Source organism: Polyodon spathula, chromosome 14, assembly GCF_017654505.1.
Source record: "Polyodon spathula isolate WHYD16114869_AA chromosome 14, ASM1765450v1, whole genome shotgun sequence".
Lineage (NCBI taxonomy): Eukaryota > Metazoa > Chordata > Actinopteri > Acipenseriformes > Polyodontidae > Polyodon > Polyodon spathula.
This window is the reverse complement of record NC_054547.1, coordinates 33,051,719-33,074,143: the sequence shown is the minus strand read 5'-3', so window position 1 is coordinate 33,074,143 and position 22,425 is coordinate 33,051,719. Positions and strand designations below refer to the sequence as shown.

At 37.9% G+C, this 22,425-nt stretch overlaps 1 protein-coding gene across 1 annotated transcript in view; it reads left to right on the top strand.

Annotated features, from left to right (window-relative positions):
* The first annotated feature begins 569 nt into the window (after positions 1-569).
* Positions 570-22,425, top strand: part of LOC121326724 (cytoplasmic protein NCK1-like) — a 59,954-nt gene continuing 38,098 nt past the window's right edge. Inside the window, exon 1 of the mRNA XM_041270144.1 lies at positions 570-706. The gene's annotated coding sequence lies outside the window, so the exon portion shown is untranslated. The remainder of the gene's footprint in view (positions 707-22,425) is intronic.

Sequence of the window (22,425 nt, the reverse complement as noted above, 5' to 3'; positions counted from 1 at the left end):
AGATTAAAAAGAATGCTGTTTGACTTGCTGGATACCTTTACCGAGTTATTTTGATACGCTTCTTTGCTGCTCATGACATATTGTGAAATCAGCTGTCGAATGCAATACAAATACAAAAATAATGTACTGTAAAGGAAAACTCTTAAAAAAAAAATCCCCCTAATGGAATCAAACATTTTTGCGTGGTTTTTACAGCTCAACCTACTGTTGCAGGTCTGTCTGCAACACTAGCAGAAGCTAATGCCTAATACATTTGTATACATGGCTTCTCACACATTTTCCTCAAAATAAATGTTTAATGTTAATGGCTATGAAATCTATCCCAATGTCTATAAGTCCCTGAACAGTCACCGTTTATTTTTCAAGACAGTGTGCAGCTTTAATTCAATGAAGTGTGCGAAACTGTACGCGATATATATGCAAGCAAGGCGCTACGGGTGTGTATGACTGACGTGGTGGTTACAAAACGAAAATTGCATAATTTCGAGCGAACCACCAATTGGCGCACGAGAGGGCAGGACTTTGGAAGCAAGTTAGATTGTAGAGAAAAATTAAGTGTTACCAGGAGTTAGCTTACACACAGCGGGACGAGCTGTTTGAAGAAAACTGTTTCTCTGCAACCACTATTTTGTCATTTTTAAACGTTTGAGGATATTTGCGTTTCAATATTTCAAGGACGGTAACGCCTTTCGATATAGGTGCTAAGGTAGGAAAGCAACTAATATGGTTTTCTTTGTGTTTATTTTGCTTTAGGTAAGAATGGACTATGGAATGTGAGAAACCCGACTCACTGAAATTGACAACACTGCTAAGATTGAAACTTGTTAAAGTGCTATGTATTTTTGCATTTTAAAAATAGTATTTATGTCCATAATACAGTCCAGTATATTACATTTCATAACTATAATGTCCAGTTTTTTAAAATTTTATTTAGCGGTGTATTTCAGTGGGATTTGGCGTTGCCTCGTTTATTCTAATATTAATGGAATTAGGTTTGGCGATGATGTAGTGTGCACTAGTTAATTAACGTTAGCTTGGAGGATTTTCAAAAACTATGGGGTAGAACTGCTTTGTGCATATCTTTGTTAAACGGTAAACCTTCGAAAATGCTGAGAGGACAGAACAAAGGTCCCATTCAAAAGCACACTTTGCGATGTACTATATATATATATATATATATATATATATATATATATATATATATATATATATATTACTTGAACACGCCTTTTAATGAACGTCGAGAGCTGGAGATCAAACACAAGTTGTTAAGACGGAGGAAAAAGACAGTCATGCTTTTTCAATTTTTCTGTTTGTCCCTGTGAAATGTGTTAGCAGCAGAAGCTACCCCTCAACGACTAAACACACAGCCGATTCTCACCATCACACACAAGACTTATTCAGAAAGCTTAGAATCACACAAGTATAGCAAACACACAGGCAGACAAACACACGCACACACAGAGCAAGCATTGCCCCCCACCCCAAACAAAAAGTCGAATACAGTTTAATATTTGATAACCACTGTTATTTTTTGTTCTGTAGATTACTGTTTCTTGTATTGGTTTAATTGGTGTAGAACATCAAAAAAACAAGCCACGTTTCCAGAAACCATTGGGGAAACCTTGCCCAGCACAAAGCAAACAGGCACAACTGTAAAACCGATGGGGACCAAGGTTACCCCAGTGGTTTCATCTAACTTGTATACTTGTATCAAAAACACAAACTAAGTTAGTATAAACAACTGGGGTAACCTTGGCCCCCATCGGTTTTACAGTTGTGCCTGTTTGCTTTGTGCTGGGCAAAGTTTCCCCAATGGTTTCTTGAAACTTGGCTTGTGTTTTTGATATCTCTACTTTAAATGGCTGGGCACTTTTGATAACTTGGTGTTTTTTTTCATGTTTTTGTTTCAGATATCACTTCTTTTTTTCAAGCTCTCTCTCTCTCTCTCACACACACACACACACACACACCAATGTATTGCTGTTTGGATAGGGTAAATGTAAATAGTAGCCTAGTCTGTTGAAAGGGTGAAGATGTTAATCTGGGTAGAGTGGCAGTTATGTAGTTGGAGTGAAAGTATGACCAGTTAGGGTTCAAATCCTGCCCTTTTTATGTATGTATATGCATGTTAGTTATGTGTGTAAAAGTACATGTTCAATGAAAGTGTCATTCATATCGACATTTATTTCACATTAAAAACATGTGTGTTACATAAATAAAATAGTCTGATTTTGCAAACTGTCGTAATAAGCTTGATCCTTTCATTTAGTATATTGTAACGTTTTCATGTTTCGGAAGTAGTACTCTGGGGAGAAGGTGTTGAATTCTCCAAATGTTTGTTTTATTTGAAACTACAGAGAATTCCTCCCAGAAGCCGGAATTCACGACACCAAAATAATAACCCTACGTTTTAGTCTTGGCACTTTCGCTATCCAGTCACAGCTCACACGCTCACTCAGTCGCACCCAGTTTCTCATTCAAGTTCAACACTGGAGACTGTCTCTGGTCCTCGGGCACATGCGGTTTACTTGGTGCCATGACCAGGTGCTGCGATGTTTGGCTTTAGCAGTGGAAGACAAGCGTAACCTGACCAATAAGTTGCTGCCAGTTCCATCAAAGCATTAAACACAAAAGACAATATTTCTCCATCTAGGAAAGCAACCACCAAGAAAAGGTGTTAAAACCAAGCCTCGTCCAGGACAACTGGAAGCTGCTAGAGACTGGAAAATGCTGGCAGATGTTGGTCAACGGCTTATTTTTCCACCTGAGATTGCCACCACTAACCTTTGACCAGACATTGTCTTGTGGTCTGGATCAGCATGCCTTGTTCACCTGGTAGAGTTAACAGTGCCATGGGAGGATGCTGTGGATGAGGCGTATGAGAGGAAGAAACTTCGGTATGCTCAACTAGCTGCTGAAGCGGAACAGCGAGGATGGAGAGTCCGAGTTTACCCAGTGGAGGTGGGTTGTCGAGGATTTATGGCACACTCTACAACCCGGTTTCTCAGAGGTGTCGGGTTCAGTGGCCAAGACTTGCTTTGCACAGTGAATAACTTGTCTGAAGTAGCAGAAAGGAGCAGCAACTGGCTGTGGTTGAGACGAAAAGATTCTGGCTGGGGATCTCAAGCACAATAGGAAGAAAGCCAAGCTGAGCTGAGTGGGGGATGGAGGAGGGTGATGCAGGGACACCAGAATCACTGTTGAGCCCTCCTGAGGTGTCATGGGCTAGTCGATGGAACACCAAGGATGGAAGGTGCCCACTTGAAGACCCCAGAGATGTAGCCTACTTGGCTCAATCCAGACAGCTGTCATGTTGATGCGCTGGGGAGACTGCGCTGGGTTGATTCCTGGAGCCAGCATTACACTTCAGCCATCAACACCAGACAGAAGAATATTTACATCATCTGATGGAAAGCAACAGAAATGGATGGAGATGCAGATGGATCACATTAGTTTACTGTAAAGCTACATCTTAGTTGGTGCTTATCTTGGTGAGAGCCGAGTTCAAATCAGCATGAAGTTTTAACATCTACTCTCATGTAATGAAAATCATAAAAATAAATGCGTTCCCTAGTATATTTTACAAACAAGTTAATTGTCATTAAATTTGGATTCGCTGTAGTATACATATACTGGATAGAAGTGCCTGGTGTCTGCAAAAAAAGTATGTTGGGAGAAAGACATTTTTACCTTACTTTGACTTATTTCTCTTGCTGTATGACAGGTATTGACTTTTGTTTTCTACATTTCACTTAAGAGTGTTGGGAATATACAAATTAAAAGTGAAATGGTGCTTTTGGATGATTTAGTTTTGCTGCAATTATACAGTGAAAACGCGTAAACTAGCCTTGCTTTATGAGTCTGGCAGTTCTCGTGCTTCACTGATGATAACCTGGCTTGTGGAACTACCGTTCCTCTGTTTTGTAGACATATTGTTGTATAATTACTTGGATTTGTACTGTAAAAAAACACCACCACCATCACTGTAATATCATAGGTAGGCTTGAAAAAGCCTGGCAAAAATGTTACTGTACTTGAAAAAAATCACTGCTTTAAAGTTTATGCATTAACTAATTTAGCAGCCTACATTGACTGAAAGCTAAATACAGAGCATGTAGTCTAGATTCATTAAAAATGGGAAGTACAGTGCTGTGCTGTGGGCTTTGATTGCCTGAGGTAGGAAGCTGGTGGTGCTGTAAAGTGGTGAGCAGATTGCAGAACAACTGTGTTTTCTGTCTGAATCTGATTTAAAGGCACATTTGTATTTCCTAGTCAGTTCAGTGGGTATGGCCTCTATTCATTTTTAACCCTTTGAACCATACTGTTCAACCATTCTAAATGTATTTTCTAATTCAGTGTATACATGTTCTTGTTAAGACCAAGAAGTATTGTTTAAGAAGAGATTTGAAATGCATAAGGAAACCCAACTCCTAAAACTGATGGCTTCTATTAAGTCAGGGCATGAAGTTAAGATTCATGAAGAGCAAGGCAATGTTACCTTCATTGGGTGTGAAGATTCAGGGGCACCGGCAGTTCTAGGGGGCAAAACATAAATCTAACCCAAGGGGACAAGGCGATTTCATACTCGTTCATAAAACAACAATAAAGAAATACAAATAACCTTTTATGTTGAAATGTTAATTGAAGCAAACGCAGATCAATGTTTTCTCAGTGATTCACACTAATTGTTACAAAAGTAGAATAGGTCGTTTTTCCATTGTAAAAATAGTGGTATAAAAATATCGAATTTTAAAAACAACAAACAAAAAGAAATATTCAGGGTATTTTTTTTTTTTTTTTACTAAACTCGATCAGCCTGTTAACAATAGCTAAATATAGCTTTTGTCTGTGTCCTGTAATTAAAGCTTTTTTTAAAAACCCTCAATGCCACGTGTTTCAAAATTTAGGGAAAGCAAGTTCAGCTGGATTGCATATAGCATGTTGTCTGCTGGTGAAGCAAACTTTTAAATCAATGCATTTTTAAATGCTAAAAATAGTTTTCTTTCAGAAATCTTCACTGAGAATTGGATATTGTTATTTGCTGCACTGGTTCTGATTCATGAAAATCGTGAAATCAATTCTCGCCATGAAAAAATACAGCCTTAGTGATACAGCAGTACAAATAAGCAACGTCAGTGAAGGGAAAGTTTAAAAATAAATAAATAACAGGCAAACTGGCTGAAGATTTACCCGTGGCTGGAGTGTAATAACGATAGTGGTCAAATGAGTTGTTTGGTAGTTTGCTAACCACTGTAACCTGTACAAACAATGCGGCTTTGGGCAAAATAAATAAATAAATGAAAAAAAACTCGAAATACAAACTTGGTCAGGCAATGTGCTCTGCATCACAACGATGAACAGCTGGATGTACATAATTGTAGATGGTTACATTTGAGGGACTTTATAGTTTCACAGTTCTTGAAATTTATAGTTGCAAAGGATTTACAGTTTTGTTATGGTGCGTTGCTGGATACTCGATTCAGGAAAAAGGTATACTGTTTTAAAGCATACACATTGTAACCCCTATCGTGAAAGCACACGTTGTTCTAGTTTAAAAAGCAGAACTACATAAGGTAGTGAGAATGTATTATTACACAAGTATATGAAAACAGAAATCGATCTACTTCTCAAGATTGTGTTTCCTTCACTATTATCTCTCCTGCTCGGTTCATAATGCAGGGAGCTGCTACTTGAACCATGTCATACATAGCTACTTGCTTTTTTTTTTTTTTTTTTTTTTTTTTGTGTGTGTGTGTGTAGTTTTATTTTAAAAGGATTTAGGCAAAACTAGTAATTCTCCACCAAATTTGTGTCTTCGTTTTTAGCAATAACAGAGTTACAAAACAACAACGGTCATTGAAATGTCTATTTAAATGATCAGACATGAAAGAAGTTAGAATGTGTATTGCACTGTAGCATTTAAGTATTGCAATTAAGTATAGGTCTACATTATTTGAAGGATCTTCTCGTGTATGTGAAATAACGGACAGCAAAGCATCGAAAAGAAATTAAATTGCAGCTTCTAAAAAAATGGCCTGAAAACCCTCTGCTGTTTTGGATTTTTAGTTTTTGTGAAATGCCTAAATGATCCAAACACAGTGGATTGCAAACTGTACAAGTGGCTCTTAGCATATGAAAGCACAACCAATTTCTGCTGTACTTGATGTATGTTCACATTATTATTGTTGTTGTTGTTGTTGTTATTATTGTTGCTGTCGGGGACGAATTGTTGAAAAAAGCAGTTCTCTAGTTTATTTAACCTGTGATGTGTTAATGTTGGAAAAACAAAATTGCTGCGATATGAACAACACAAGAAAGGTAAAGTCATCTGTTCCTTTTAAACACTGCAGAGGGTTATGTAACACTGTTTAAACTATGGTACAGTCCCAGTATTCTTTTTTAATGTTTTTAAGTTAGCATGGAGCTCACAGACAAAATCAAATTGACACTGCCAGTGAATACATGTGATTGAAAATTCCTGGAGGTGCAGTCATATTGAGCTCAGTCTAACAGCGCCACTCCCTCTGTTTGCTGTTCATTAACCAAAGATAAAGTACATCTTGGGAGGTGCACAGTAAAAAGAATGGCAGCAGTAATACATTGATATTGAATCATTTTTTCGCAGGATGTGATTAGACTTAATTAAATTGAATTGTGACAGAAGGGTCAGCTGATGCTGAGCATATTTGTGAATGGGGGGTTATAGATCAGATGTGCTGGTGCTGAAGGACACTGGCGACAGTGACGGGCGGGCATACAGGTAGCTTTTGCTTTTAAGTTTTTTTTTTTTTTAAATTTGAGAGGCACTGCGGCAATTGCCGTCGGTTATTTTGCGTCCTGTTTAAGTCTCTCGCACACACTGAGGTTGCTCTTCCTCCTCTACTGTGTGTGTGGCATAACTGACAGTTCGGCCATCACCATGCACACAACCACTTTACATAGTGCTGATTGATTCACCTCCTTTTCTGGTCCTGCATTAGCTCGTATCATTGTCGTTTTTCTCCTCATTTTTTTTCCACTCATTATGACATTGTGAAATGTACTTTATGGCACAATGCCAGCTTGCCATCAGTATAAATGGTGGTTTCAAAGAATGACCCAGCAGTGTTGGTCATGCAGTTGCAGTGCACGGAAATCTAGTACCCTTTTATCAAGAGCTTCCAGGAGTGTTTTAGATGTATTGCAGTTTAATATGTGATGCCTTTGGATAGAAAGTTTCATGGGGCCTTAGGGAAGAAACTTCAGCGAGTAAACTTCTTAAGATAAAAATAGTAATTGTGAGGCCATGTAATGCTTGGTAACATGTGATAGGCTTCAGTCTCCCACCACACGTTCAAAGATTGTGTGTTGACGTTTGGGTTGTTAAAGTGAAGACTTGACAAAGTAGCATGGCATGTGGGTGCAAGGAGGGGGGGCATTCTGTGTTTTTATGTGAGTAATCTAATTAAAATTCTGTCGTTTCATTAGATAGCTACTTTAATGTAGGATGTAAAAGTGGGGGAGTTCACGTGTCAGATGCAAAAGTCTCTGACTCCAGTTGATTTTCTTCAGATTGTCTCTCCACTGTTGGTGTTATACATCCCTTTTTCAGCTTCAAACCAGCGCTTTTGTTCAAAAGTATGTCATTTTAAGGTTGAAATTGATCTCGTGTCTGATTTGACTTCTTACAAAAGCAACCCTCTTTTTAGTGGACTAGGACATTGCTGTGTCAGCTGAAAATAAAGGGAGCTGGGTGACTACATAACATAAATGCTCCCACACTTTTCCATTGCAAAAGTATTGTGCCCAGTCTTGAAAACTTCAATAAGAAAGTGTCATTTTATGTGCTTCAGGCATGCATTTGTTAATTAAGTCAACGTTTCCATCTGGCATATTAATGTCTTAGTAGTTTCGAGTTTGCCTTGTGAACCAATGGGTTCATCATTGCAAAGCAGATCTGCGCAGCAGCTGTTTCTTGGTGCCCAAGTTGGTGACATAACAGGGCAGCTGGTGCAGGTATCTGCGCAGCTGAATGGTGCAGATGCCCAAAAGAAGCTGCCACAGAATCTGTTGTAATGTAAACCATACCAAACATAGTTGCTGATTGAAGCACAATTGACAGGCAGTTCAGCGAAGGTTACCTTCCTGGTGTAACCAAAAGGAAGAAGAGCAAATATATATGCTGAAGCAGTTTCCTGTAATGATGATCCATAATCATTAATGTTTTATCAGGCCATTTATATGGAGCCAGGTAAATGTGTAAAATATGTGGAAAAATTTGACCCAGGCAGCTTAAACATTAACAGCACCTAACCACTTAATTGCACTTGCAATGATCATGCTTTAAATTATACAGCGTCACAATAAATCAAGTAATGAAAAATAATGATCAATATCCATATACTTTAAAAAAAAACAAATCTTTGTCTTTTGAACTACACACTAAACAACCCGATTTTGGCATGGTACCTGATAAACCCCTTAGAATCAGAAATGGTGTAGAAATATTGCATTGGCAAGCAGTTCTTTAACTACACAGTAGCAGCTGCCATTCTTTTTACGCTGTGATTTAACACCTCTGCTCCACGGTATTCGACTCAGTCAGCCCATTCTGGGTGAGCCCAGTCTCTTGGCATGCCATTGTGTTGTGAATAATAGCTGCATTTAAAGCTCTGACCAGAGTTTAACGTTTGAGTTTGTCAGCAGTTGTTACTTTATTTTATAACCTGTGATGAGCCTTGGACATAACACCTTACTGGAAAATTTCAGCAGTTACTGTGCACAGTACAGATCTCTGAAACTGCCTTTTTGATTGATTAACTTGAGGGAACAGTGGGAAATCTCTAGATAGCCAGACTACAGTATTTTTAAAATAAATAAACTGTACTTGGAAATTCAGTAATAGCCACCTTGTTTCCAAAGTTATAGCACGGCCAATGTCGGTGTCATTTGAATTATGCATTTATCTGACTTTTTGTAAAGCAGAGAATATTTTAAGATCAGGCTTCTATTCTTTCTTGTAAGGAGTTTGCTGTTCTTAACCTTTTTTTACTGACCTTCTACAGTAGCTGCCTGCAACCTAATTAAGCCAGTAGTCAAAATAGTTGCCATAAACTTGCAAAGTAAATTTGCAAGGGCGTGTATTTACTTCTGAAAATAAATTATGTTTCAACCTAATCATTGTCTTACATCCACATTTTTACCCCAAACCTTTTAAATAAATCCTAACCTTAATCACTGTTACAATGCTAATTTGCTATTCAGGCCCCTAGCAGGATGATTGCGATATTATTCTCTACAGCAAATGTTATTCAAAGTGTGGATTCCTGGAATGTGTAGTACTGGACCGACCAGCTGACAGCCTGCAACAGTGATGAGTCACTTCACTTTCAGTCACAGTGTATTTCTGTACTGTCTAGGCTGACAGAGGAAATTTATTTTATCATCTTTTTCTAAAACAATGAAACACTTCCTTAAGTGTTTTGTCTTCAACCTCAAAACACAGATACACATGGCTTTCGTTATGTGATGCTGCCCTGACATCTTGGTGTGTAGTCTCAAGATAACAGCTAGATAATGACTAATTACGTAACTAAAATGTTTACCTTTTTCTGTTTTAAATAAATAAGAGATTTCAAAAGATGAAAAATCTCAAGGTTTGCTGCTTGTTTTCCTTTAGTTAAGGTATAAAGCAGCTTGATGGATTAGATGTTTTGTTTTCTGGTACCTAATCACTGCTTGTGTTCTGTCTTCTATTTACACCAGTGGTAAAACTTTTTGTTGGGTCATTTGGAATAGAAATGCATTGTACAGTAGTTAACGTGTTCCAGAACACCCTGCGAAGTTTACAAGAAATGCATCGCATAATCTCTGTTGTGTCCCATGTTGTCTGTATTGCAACAGTATATTTTTAAACATACTGTTGACTACTCTCTTTATATTTTTAATCTATCATCACGGTTTATAAATCAACGTGGCAATATTTGTCAACATCTAGGCTGCAGTGTTTGCCAAGGGGTGGGGGGGTGGGGGGATCTTCTATGGTATGCAGTGTACCCAGATCACGCTCCCTCCTGCAACAATGCTGGTTTTATTTCCAACATTACTGCACTCATTTCAATCCGAGCAGTAGCATTGTTGCAGGAGGGAGTATGAACTGGATACACTGCAATGTTAAGAAGAAAATAAATTCTCTTGGCTAACATTCACAAGAAAGTTGAAAAAAGCAGTTCCCTAGTTTATTTAACCTGTGATGTGTTAATGTTGGAAAAACAAAATTGCTGTGATATGAACAACACAAGAAAGGTAAAGTCATATGTTCCTTTTAAACACTGCAGAGGGTTCTGTAACCCTGTTTAAACTATGGTACAGTACCAGTATTCAGTATGTCTGGACACCTGTACTAGATTATCATACTGTAGGTTTTCATGTTGTTGCACCATACTAAATCTTTTTTTTTTTTTTTTGTATTCGTTTGTGTGTGTGTGTAGATATTGAATATTTTCTATTAAATTCTTTGTACCTACATGTTGATTCATACTCATACTTCCAGTAATTCTGCATTGATTCACACCAGGACTGAGTAAAACTGAAAGTGATAAGCTCAGCATATTTTTTTATGATGATGTGGAGGAGTTTCTTTCTAGTAAAGGACTATAAAGGCGCCCTCTGCAGCATACAAATCAAGGCAGCTGTCTGACAAATGGTGAACTTTGATAGATGGTGCTGTTACATGGCACGAAAAAAACTGTTATACGATATGAACATTAACACCTCCAAGATGGATATGGTCATTCTTACTGTTCGACTGACCAGACCTTTTCAACGGTTTGGTGTCTTGGTGGGAGGGGAGTGCATTACTTATGGTAGAGTCTGAAATATGATTTGGAACTCATTTTGTTTGTGATGATGGGGGATCACATGCTAAGTCTCTTGAGCCCTTGAGTTTAAAGGACCCTTTTGTGAATGGCCGTTAATTTCCATTTCATTGGATAGATTTGTCAAGCAGCGGCCTCCATTTTTTAGCAAGTGCCTGATTTCTTCTTCTGTAAATTTGGCTGCAGGGAAATCTGTGCACCGAGCAGCCTTTGCTGAAATGCACCAGAATGCATTCAGTAATTAGTACTTCCCGTAACCTCGCCTTGTTCAGTGAACTGGTTCCTTGTTTAGATGGAATATGTGTTGCGCAGGACGGTGCGTCTAGCTGATAAAACGAGGAGATTTGCATAAACCTCGAGGTTACTTGTCATTTTAGAATACGAATATTTGAAACACTTGACTCCAAAGCACAATGAGAAGTTGCACAGAGCTGGATTTGCTCTGGGATGTTCAGACTGAGAGTCAATATTGTCTACTGCCAATTATGAAAGACTGTTTACTTAGAAGGGATAACTTATTGTGTAATTAAGAGTTAAGGCTTTCAGTTGGTTACTGTAGGGGTCTGAGGTTGTTGGCAAGTCTACCTCCACACACTGAATACCGAATTCCCAAAAGCATCCCTGCTTTGCTGAACACACGCTCGCTCGGGACCGATGTTGCAGGGATACTTATTATGCTCTTTGCCAAGGTTGTTAGGTTCGGAAAGCATGTCCTGGTTATTTTTTCACCAAATCAATAACTGGACATTTTAAATCTAGAAGTTGTTCAAATATATAATAAACTGTGTTCCACCTTGTTTGTATGTCCTTTTTATTAACTTGAGTGGTGCTTTTTCTGTGTTCAGCATTTCTGTTTGTTTGCTATTTAAAGCACTTGCTGCCATTTAAAATGTGCAACCACTCTCCTTGCTGCTGCCACTAACGTATGGACATGTCTTACATTCTCCAAGCTTTTCTGAATGAAGAGAGTTATATTGTGCCCTACACAGCTCACATTTGCCTTTCTCCCAAAAAGTGACACAGCACACTCGCTTGCAAAAAGCAAAGACATTGCTCTGCACACGCTGGCCGCGTTGTCATGAATGCAAGCTATTACTTTTGTAGCCACTTCAGACTGTGTTTTATCTGATTGATTGCTTCTGCTAAATTCACACTCTCTCGTGCAGTTTTTGTGACGCTATACTTTTGACTCAAGTTCCCAGTTTTGCTTAATGTAATGGCAGGTGACTGTTAAACACTTCTTGTGCCATGCTTGTCCATACATCGATAGTGACGGACGTTGAATTACATTCCTGACTTAAATCCTGTCAAAACTTTTCCTTTGCACATTCGTGATCCAGAGCAATGAATTTGGAGATTGTCTTTCGACGGGGCATTTCATAGCCCGCAGCAAGATTCACAATCAGATTTTTAAACGCAGCTCCCTCTACTACACTAACAGGTCTGATATCTTGTGTGACAACATCCACTATCAGGCCTGTTATTTCTTTTGCTGTGATGCTTTTTGATTCTGAAAGGCAGCCTACCTCTAGTCTCTTCTCTAGGTTTTTTTTTTTGTTTTTGTCACTTGTTCTGAAAACGTACCTGCTGCGTAGTGGGCAGGGAGGTGTTTTTATTATTATTATTATTATTATTATTGTTTAAAGGAACCAAAGGACAGGCAAGGAATAAGAATGTAGATTTACATTTTGCCGGTCCAATAAAAAACGGTCCTTTAATGAACTGATACTTTTTTTTTTATGGTTATTCCAACAAATCGATATATTGTCCCAGCCCTACTGCAAAGATAGCTATTTTTGTTAATGACTATGTGCCATAGAGTTCAAACGTTTATAAAAATGTACCAAAATGTACATCTCTGGAGTTTCTTAGCCTTTCTGTTAAAATGTGTATTTGATGGATGGGACACAAAATTTTGGGCATGTGTGTTCTGAGGAACGCATGAACAGAAAAGCTAGCGTGACCTCTGCTGTTTAGATCCAGTCATATTACTGCTACCAAGTCACTTGTGGATGACACAGGGATATCAGAGGATTGCATTAAATTTGACCTGTATTTAAATTTATATGTTTAAACCATCGTTATTCCCGATAGGTACTAAACTTAGACTTTCCTACCTTTAGCAAAATAGTTCAGGATTGGTTGCTTGTCAGGGCCTGTGAAGGCAGCATCCTGCTGTGTGTTTTAAAAAGAAACAAATGCAGTACTACAATGCTCTTGTTGGATTGCCTGATATACTGGCGATTTTATATCTGCACGGTTCCTTTTTATGTTTTCTTTTTCTGAGCAGAAAATTACATTCGCACAATAATTCAGCCTGGAAACCTACTTCACAGGTTACTCAAACCCCTGTAACTCAACAATTGCTGTTTGAAAATGACGCTTGATTGCTTGCTTTCAGCTCCAGTCAGTTGTGTGTGTGGGGGTGGGGTGGGGGAGGGGAATGTATTTTTGGAAAGGGCTACATCCTGGGATCCTTTGAGGAAAATTCTGTAGGTATGGAACCCGAGTGGTTAGCACTTGCGTTAGAGATGGAAATAACGATCCTTTTTTTCCATCCCTGAGGTATACTGTATAGACTTAGGTAAATTGGCTTAGTGGTGTAATAACGGATTTCATAGCATTTATGTGTTTGTTTCCAGCTTTGTTCACGAGGGAAATACACTTGGTGGTTTCATTCAGTTCCACTTCTAGGTCAGTTGTTTCCATGACAAAAAGAATCACGTTGTCCAGAACAACGTTAAGCAACTGGATGCCCAGCTTTGATCAAGGATTGACTATGTTTAACATGCATGGGCGCTGTTCTACCTTCGGAACTGCCCCCCGCCCCCTCCCTCCCAAATCTATTGAATGTTGGCTGTGTCCGTTCTGCATGCTGGATACCTTCGGATTCTTTGTTGATTTCTGTATTCTTTTTCTTTGTTTCAGTATTTGTTTCCATGCAGAACCTCATGCTGTAAAATATTCCAACACCACTGAAACAAGGAATGACACATTGTGTTAAAAACCTACCTGTCCTTTTCATAAACGCTGCAGTAAATTTTAGGGGACATTTTCCTAAACACAGGTCTTGAGTGAACCAGCTGTAATTGTAATGGGGGGGGCAGGCAGATGCAATTTATTTTTAGCCAGAATGTACCATTTATGCAGGATTCAGGAGATTACTGTGTGGAGTAATTTGCACTGTAGTCTGAGTCTTGCCTTGCAGCCTGTGAATCACAGGATTACACCCACCTGAATTTCTGTTGTGGTAAATAGGCTTTCTCTCTGTTGCACTGCTGTTCTTGTTCTTGTACAAGCATGTTCAGGATTAGAATCCCCTTGCCCAGACTCTGAATAATGGCCTAGAATTGTCCTTTTTTTTTTGGTTAATTACAGGGAGTTATCCACATACCTGTTTGTTAGTTGAGGCCCAATTCCCCACTTTGTGAACAGAAACTTCCTTATGGAAGCTTATGAGAAGTGTGTGTTTATGCTGGGCACAGAACAAATGAAACATGAGATTCACAATTAGGTTAGCTGTGTAAACCAGGCTGGTTTATTATTATATTATAATATTAAGTCTTTCCCATTGTTTTATGAAAAATTCCTTCACGCATGTTGAATCTTTCCATGAATTAAATCCAGGCTTCTACAGTATTTGTGTTTCCAATATTAAGCCTATAAACACTGTTAATGTGTCTGTGCCCTTGACTTCCAACTTAAAATAGAAGCCAGCTTTCGAATGAGTACAGGATTCTGACTGAATACATGAGTGAGTTTTTTTCTGGTCTGTGCAGATCTAGAATCCCAATTCTCACTGCCTCAGGATGAGAATATTTTGCTTTCCCTGGGCCTTTCCCTACTCTAGTTTGATTCCTGGTTGTGTAATTTAACACCTTTTTACAGGTTCTTCTTAAACTTAATTAGTCTCTGATAAAGCAGAGCTCTGTGAATGCTATAGACATTGATAATGAAGTCTAGAATATGTTATGTTTTCTGTTTTGGATGCTTAACAAAATGTTTGTGGTTTTTTACAGTTGGTAGACTTGGTCATTCCCTGTCAAATGAACTTTATTGTTTACGTTATGGGCCAATAATTGGAGAGTGCCCGTGATGGGTGAAAGTGAGCACTGCAAAGGGCCGTGTTTGAGAGGTCATATCTTTCAGCGCATTCAAGATATCTTCTTGATACTCGCTGGACACACAGATCTGGTTTTAATAATGTCAACATATTGCCTATTGGTGGCCATGAATGTTAGTGCGATGGAGGCAAATGTAGAAAAATGCCCCCAAAAAATGCTGTGTTGTACTTGTGAGAACTCCTGATCCTCTGTAGTTTATCACCTTCTCTGTGGTTTCTACAGGTAATCCAACAACAACTTCGACTGTATGGGCAATGTCAGTGTCACATGGTAAATGATTACTGAGTTATGAACCCGGGTCAGGTCAGAAATGGCATTCCTTCAGCACTCAAGAAGGATAGGTAGCAGATACACACTTGTGGTTTTAATGTGCATGTCATACTTTGTCCTTAAAAATTGCACACTTTTTGTTCTCACTGATGGTATTCAAGTTTTACATGCATCTAGACAGCTAGTAACTGCTAGAACAGGTAGCAAAATAAACTGTGGTGTGGTACCTACAGTGTTATATCCAACTCTTGAGCAGACTGCTCCTCTACCAAAAGGTCTTTCTCGGGCAGTTTGAGTCAGCCGTTTTATTTTTTTGAAATAATAAAGTAAGGTTCCAGCAGTGGTAACGTCAAGCCCCCGCTAATTATGCTGTGATCTGGTTCAGTTATATGGCTCATGGTTGCCTGGATCGGGGTGAGATTGATTTTTAGTTAGATAACCAATAAATCTAGTAATTTTAAAAGCAGATTTTGATTTGTTTTCATAACTATCGATCATTTTTAGGTTACTCATTGAAAAAATAACAAACTTTATGTTCTGATTACGTTTGTCCGTTTCTCTGCTGCAAAGTTTTGAAAATGGCCATGGAAAACTTTCTTTTTTTTAAATTGGATAACTTTTTATGAAGAACGAAACTTGCATGTGGGTTGCCAAAGATTTCCCGAGAAGTCGTTCTAATGCTCGTTCTTACCAGCCTTCTTTGCTGTCAAATCTGCATGTAAATTGTCTAGCAACAGCTGTTGAAGGATTTGGTCTTTGGTTTCCCACATTTCTTTAGGTGATGATATCTGTGAAAAGAGCATGCATTATAACTTTGACCTAAATATTGTGCAACACGTTTGAGTTTTGTTAGTATTGGTGTAAGCTTGAAGGTGAACGTCCATATAAATGACTAGTTTTTTATGTTCTGTGTAAATTAAAATATGATGGTGGATGTTAGTCTTTTCACTGATCTTTTATAATTTCAAATAGCGTGTCAGTTTTGTTTGATGATAAAAAAAAAAAAAGAAAAAAAATAGATGGAATTGACTTGACAAGTAGTGGAATAAGAGCTCTGCGTGTTGGTTTTGCTAATAACCTACACCTACAGTACGATGATACAGTTTTACTTCTTTTAGATGTCGCAGTTGGCATTTCTTTTTTGGTGCTTGTTGAAGTTTAAATATTTGACCCACTTCCCTTGAAATGTCTGTGCTTTGTGTATTTCTTTTTAGTGTTCTTATGATGTCGTTATCTGCCGGCATTGTCTGAGCTGCCCCCATACCAAACAAGCTGCAGCTCATCAGTGGTTAAAGCAAGCATTGGGGGTCCATCCTCCTGGTTGGAAGCCCTTCTAAGATAAAGCTACAGAATATTTTAATCTTGAACCGTAATGTTTGAAAGAGGCAGCAGTGAAAATGTTTGGCGGGGCTGGGGGCTGCATTGAACCTTATTCTAAAAATCCCAGCACATCAACTGAACTCCTTTCAGTCTGCGTGACGTGTGTCTGACTGGAAAGATTATCGAGTATTTTCACTAGACTGATACACAGGTGTTTTCTGCTGCAATTACAGTACTGAAGAGGGAGGGGGAAATAATAATAATAAATATAATAATAATAATAATAATAATAATAATAACTTTTTTCCAGAAGAAAACCTCCAGTAAACACATCTGCATTCCAGTATTGCCAGAGGGATGAACAAATTAATTTATCTGTCTTCAGAAGTGGCTGTTAGGAAAAGCTAAACTAAATATAAATCTGCCAGGAGAAGAAAAAAAAAGGATAATTGCTTTAGAATGTGAACACTCTTCATATTCCTTTCTTGTCAGCAGTAAATAAAAGGCGTTTCTATTGTTTTAAGTGTTGTAAGAATCTAGCTGCAAATTGTTTTGCTACTGCAGTCTTTAGGCCCTTGTGTGATTGTTTTAGAATAGGAAATAAAAATGTGAACTCTTTTTTTTTTTTTGATGTGATCAACAAAGATCATTCCTGGACTGAATGGGCAGTCCATTCACTGTTTAAAAACCTTTACTCACTTACCTGAGATCCTAATCCACACCACACACAAGCACACTATATATGTGCACAACAATTGAGCTGCAGTTGGTTGCTCTTCTCTTAAAGCCTGTAATTTTAGAATTCCATGATATTTTCACAGATGAAATGAGTTGCCATTGCAGTCTCTGCCTAGACCCTAGAGGGTGGTGGTGTATATCAAAAAATCCCCTTGCGGTCTAGCATGGCTGGCAGTTGTTGCTCGAGTTACTTAATTATGTATCTAACAGCCCTGGTTGCTGTGTACTGTAAGCTTTGGAGAGGAGACTCTGGGGGAAGTCCCTTTTTAGTAAAGCACTTTTCAGTATTAGAAAAAGTATGTCACAAATAGTACAGCCCACATGTTTTAACCTTTTATAAGCGCCATTGAACAGCCACAATCTTTTACATTTTTTTTTATCCATGTATTCACAGTTGATTGGGGGATTTCTCCTAATAAAATTCACTAGGACCTACAAATAAAATGATCTAAATTCACCTGTTACATTGCTATGTGTTTCTGGGTTTAAAAAAAAAAAGTCCCATTCAGTCCCTGTATTGTTGAAACCGAGAAAACAGCAAAGTGGTTGAGAGGGACTTTAATTAAAAAGCAGAAATGTGTGACAATGTGATGTTTTGAGCGGTGGGGGCAATAAGATTGCTTCAGCAGTGCATGCAGAGGTAACAATGGCCAATTCCAGATGTACAGTGGGGGGGGGGGGGTTGAGTCGGTTATGTGAACCAATAGTCTTTGAATAAGGTACGACAGGAATCATTTCACCTTTTAATTGTATATAAAAGAAAACAAAACATGTATGGGGGGGTAAAAATCTCTTGACCAAACTATTATCAGTTAAATCATTAAGGAAGAATATATACGGGCTACTGTCTGGCGTATGTTTTATTTTTTTATCTGTTTATTTTTTTTAAATCAAATATGGTGTCGTTTTAGTATGGGAGGGAACATCTCCTATAATCCAAGAACAACAAATATGTAAATCCAACATTCCTGCAAAGACTTTTATATAAAAAAAATCTTACTTCCTTTTGAACAGTTGAGCCTTGAACTGCCTGTAGGCTGCGTTTATCCCATGACCTTCCATTGCTTCAGCTTTAGCATCTGTGTCTGTGTGGCTTGTGTTAGCATTTAAAAAGAAAGAAAAAGATAGATAGCTGCTTTCAGAAAATTCCAGATGAGGATGAGGATGTTTCGGTTCACACAGTCAGGGCCAAATGGAGCAGTGATGACCGACTGGGGGTTGCTGTTGTTCAGTGAGTGAGTGACCTTCATATTGAAACTCTTTTCTTGAATTCCCACTGCACTCTCTCGCTGTGTTGTGGTACTTTCATTCTCTGCTTTAACACTAGTCTATGCTGCAAGCCAGAGAGACACTACAAAATGATCAGTTTTTACATTTGTGTCTTGGATACACTTCAAAACACAGATACATGAACTACACTTACACTGTAGATGCCATTTGGTAATGTATACAGATCTGTGATTGTGTGGTTATTTTCCTTATCTGTCTCTGTTGTAAGAGCATGTAATAGAGAGTAAATAATAGTTCTTCCTCACTCAAAAAAAAGAAAGATCCCCTCTATGATCTATATATTCGGTTACTAAGAGGTTGTGATTTCTTGGGTAATCCAGGTTACAAATGAATAAAACAAAATGCTGGTACTGGACTTGTGATTTTGCGATGCTAGCGATTTTGAATTCTCCAGTTATGGCAGTTTCCATAGCGACCATTAAGTGCTATACCTGCACTGGTTTGTGTGGGGGAGGGGAAAGGGCATTAACATGATAAATGCCTTGTTTCTATTCTGAATACAGATATTTGGTGTATTGGACTAACTCAACACACATTCAAGTTTGGTGTGGAGTTCTTTAGGCAGGAGCATATCTCTCTTGCCATTTAGGTATGGTGTTTTATATACTATTGAAGTTTTTTTTTTTTTTTTGATTAGTATAGAAAATGAACATTTCGCAAATATCAGTGTACGACAAGTATACAGTCCAGCCTACGCAAAGGGATCTCTCATTAGCATGCTGTTTGGGATACTGACAGCACAGGCATGGAGCTAGTCATTTTAGTGTATAGAAATGATGAGAACAATTCAAGCGGTATGACTTTGTATGGCATGTGTAAAAGGAAATTGCCCTCTGCACCTGTGAGATAAGATCCATTTTTTACATTGTTCTGGCATGCTGATAGGTTGTCAAGGAAACCACTGATTTTTTTTTTTTTTTTTTTTTGTTCATTGGGGGACACATTTCTTCTGTATTGTCTTGTGGACCTGCTTTCAAAGGGAAATTCATGAAATTCAAACGTGTTAAGGATTCTTGATAATGTCATGGACTGGGTTTGTTGCTGAGAATCTGAGATCACGGTTAGATGAAGATAAGGTGCAGTCTTCAATGCTTTTCTTATTGATACTTGGTAGAAGCACCCTTCAGTTTATTTAAAAATAAAATAAATAAACTTTAAATGCTGAACTTTAAGACTAAGACTTGATAGGTACTTTTTACTGTATTAATAAGTGTTTGTTTTGTAATTTTACCTTGGTTTGTAGTTTTATGTTAACATTTTTAAATGTGATTTCTGGCATTATGGCTCTACTTTATACTTTAAAGTAAGTACTACCACTACAGTACTACCAATAACAATAAAAACATATACAGGCCTTGATTTAAACAAAGGCCTATCTTTTTTACATGTTAATTTAGGTGATTAAGCTTTTTCCTGTAACAACTCGGTAGGTGTGCAGAAAAAGTTTATTTAGGATGTGGTTATAGCAGCATACGGCATTTGGCATTCAATATCTGCATTTGTTTCAAAGTCACATGCATAAATGTCATAGGTTTCTGGGAAAATTGTCCCCTTCACGTCGGTTCCCATGGATTGCTGCAGGCAGATGGTAAAACATTTAGACATTGCTTGACAGGTGTCCAACATCTCTGTACAGATGACGCCTGTGTGGTTTGCAATGCAGTCGTGTTGCTTTTCTTGCTGCATATTGCAGTAGTTGCAATGTAAATTATCAAGCCAAGCTTTTAACACGAACAAACCAGTTTAGTTTTTGTGTCTGCCATGTTTATTGACTATAAATGCATTCGGAGACTGCTTTGCAAGGAAATTGTACGTTTTAAAATTTAAAGTCTGTTTCAAGTTCATGGGGAAAACTGATCGTTTTACTACAGTGGTCCGTTTTCCCTTGGGGGGGTGGTGGTGGTTATGTTTTTAAAAGCTTCAACGTATTGTCTGTTGCAGAGCCAAAAATAGAAACCAAAAATCAGTTGCAAATGTGTTAATGTACAGTCTCTGTGATAATGGGGTAAAGACTGACAGAAAAAACCATTAGAACCTGGAACTTTTTGTTCTACCCTCATTTTATGATCTTTAAAAAAAAAAAAAAAAACAACAATCTGCTTGGTTGGTGTGAAATGTTGTTATATGGGAGTAAGTTAATGATTTTAGTATTAAAAGAATATTATTCTGTTTTAGTGACCAATGTTGCTTTTTACATTCTTCCACAGTGTAGCCTGCTACTGTATGCACTGTGTGTTCTCAGAAAGCTGGCACATGACATTCCCAAGAATCCCAAAGGTATTTTTTAGCTGTAGGGACACAGGCTCCTCCCTCCTGATATTTGCCTGCCTGTGTCCTTCTGTGAGTGTGAGGGTTATATCCTAAGCCAGTCCATCTAAGGGCATTTTATTCACCACAAAAGAACACTTTGCTTTTTTTAAAATCCATTCATCCTTCAGTGATTTTGGTTGCTGGGATCACGGCAGTGCCCACTTCCTCATTATTCCAGACTCCTTGTCCTTTTCTAAAAAGGCACAAGACCTGTTTGCTTGTAGAAACAAGTACTGATGTTGGTTGCAATGTTTTAGTACTACCTTGTGGTTGAAATGTATTGGTGTTGATTATATAATATATGCCTATAAACTAATCTTGCGGGGTTACTGAATTTATTTTATTTATTTATTTTTAAATAAATTAACTTTTTTCCCCAGCTAAACTTTAAATAATTGTGCACAAAATGTGTTTTGCCTTTTTAGTGCAAAACACATTTGAAAGCATTAATTCACTTATCAGATGTTTCAGAATTTTTTCAGTAAGCCCCCTGGTGGCCAAAGGCAAGTATAGAGCTGAGTAGTGGATTGACAATTACCTTAGATCAGGAGTACAACTTTTAGCCCCTCCAGTCCAGATATTCGTTCCAACATTATGCATTAAATTAACAAAATCAAATCATTTAAACCTCTGCCCTGGGCCCTTTTTCAGTATGTAATCAGAATTTCAATGATACCTGTTGGATCTGGAGAGGAATGGCCCTCTAGCTGATCACCCTTGCATTGGATTTGATTTTAGATTCAAGCGGTGAAGCACACTTGCATACAGTAAGCCCACTGCTTTCCTATGGTGTTACCGTACCTGCAAACCCGTTTTAAGTGATGCCAGCAATTAAATGAAGAAAGCTCATTGAAACCCTCTGGAAGCATGTATAGTGTTTATGTCTGCTTTGTTTTCGGTTTATGGTGCTATAAAAGATTAAGAAGAATAACAACAATCAGTAAATACCAACAATTGCACAAATGCACAAAGTAGGCTCAGGAAGGAATTTCAACCCTAAAGAATAATTGTATAGCACCGGCACTGAGCATGCAAGCAGCAGCCTTGTGTTCCACGCTTGTGTTCCACACTTGCTGTCTTAGTCTTTAACTAGACTGTCTATTTTGTATGCTTTTAATACCAGTAGTTTTGGTAGATCCATTCATATCCAATGGAAGAAAGCTGAAGCCCCCTAAATAATCACTTTGCCATTTGATCTTTCTCATCTGAGTCTTGGCTTCCTGATACTTAAAACAGTGTGTGTGTGTGTGTGTGTGTGTGTGTGTGTGTGTGTGTGTGTGTGTGTGTGTGTATATATATATATATATATATATATATATATATATATATATATATATATATATATATATATATATATATATATATTTATTTATTTATTTATTTTTTTTTATTAATGTGCAAAAATCCCTGTACTATTTTCAGTACCAGTAATATTGTTGCAGCTGTTGGCATATTTCATGTCCTTGCTGCTGTAATCTTCAATGTGCATTACTGTACGTTTTGAAAAGAGAAAT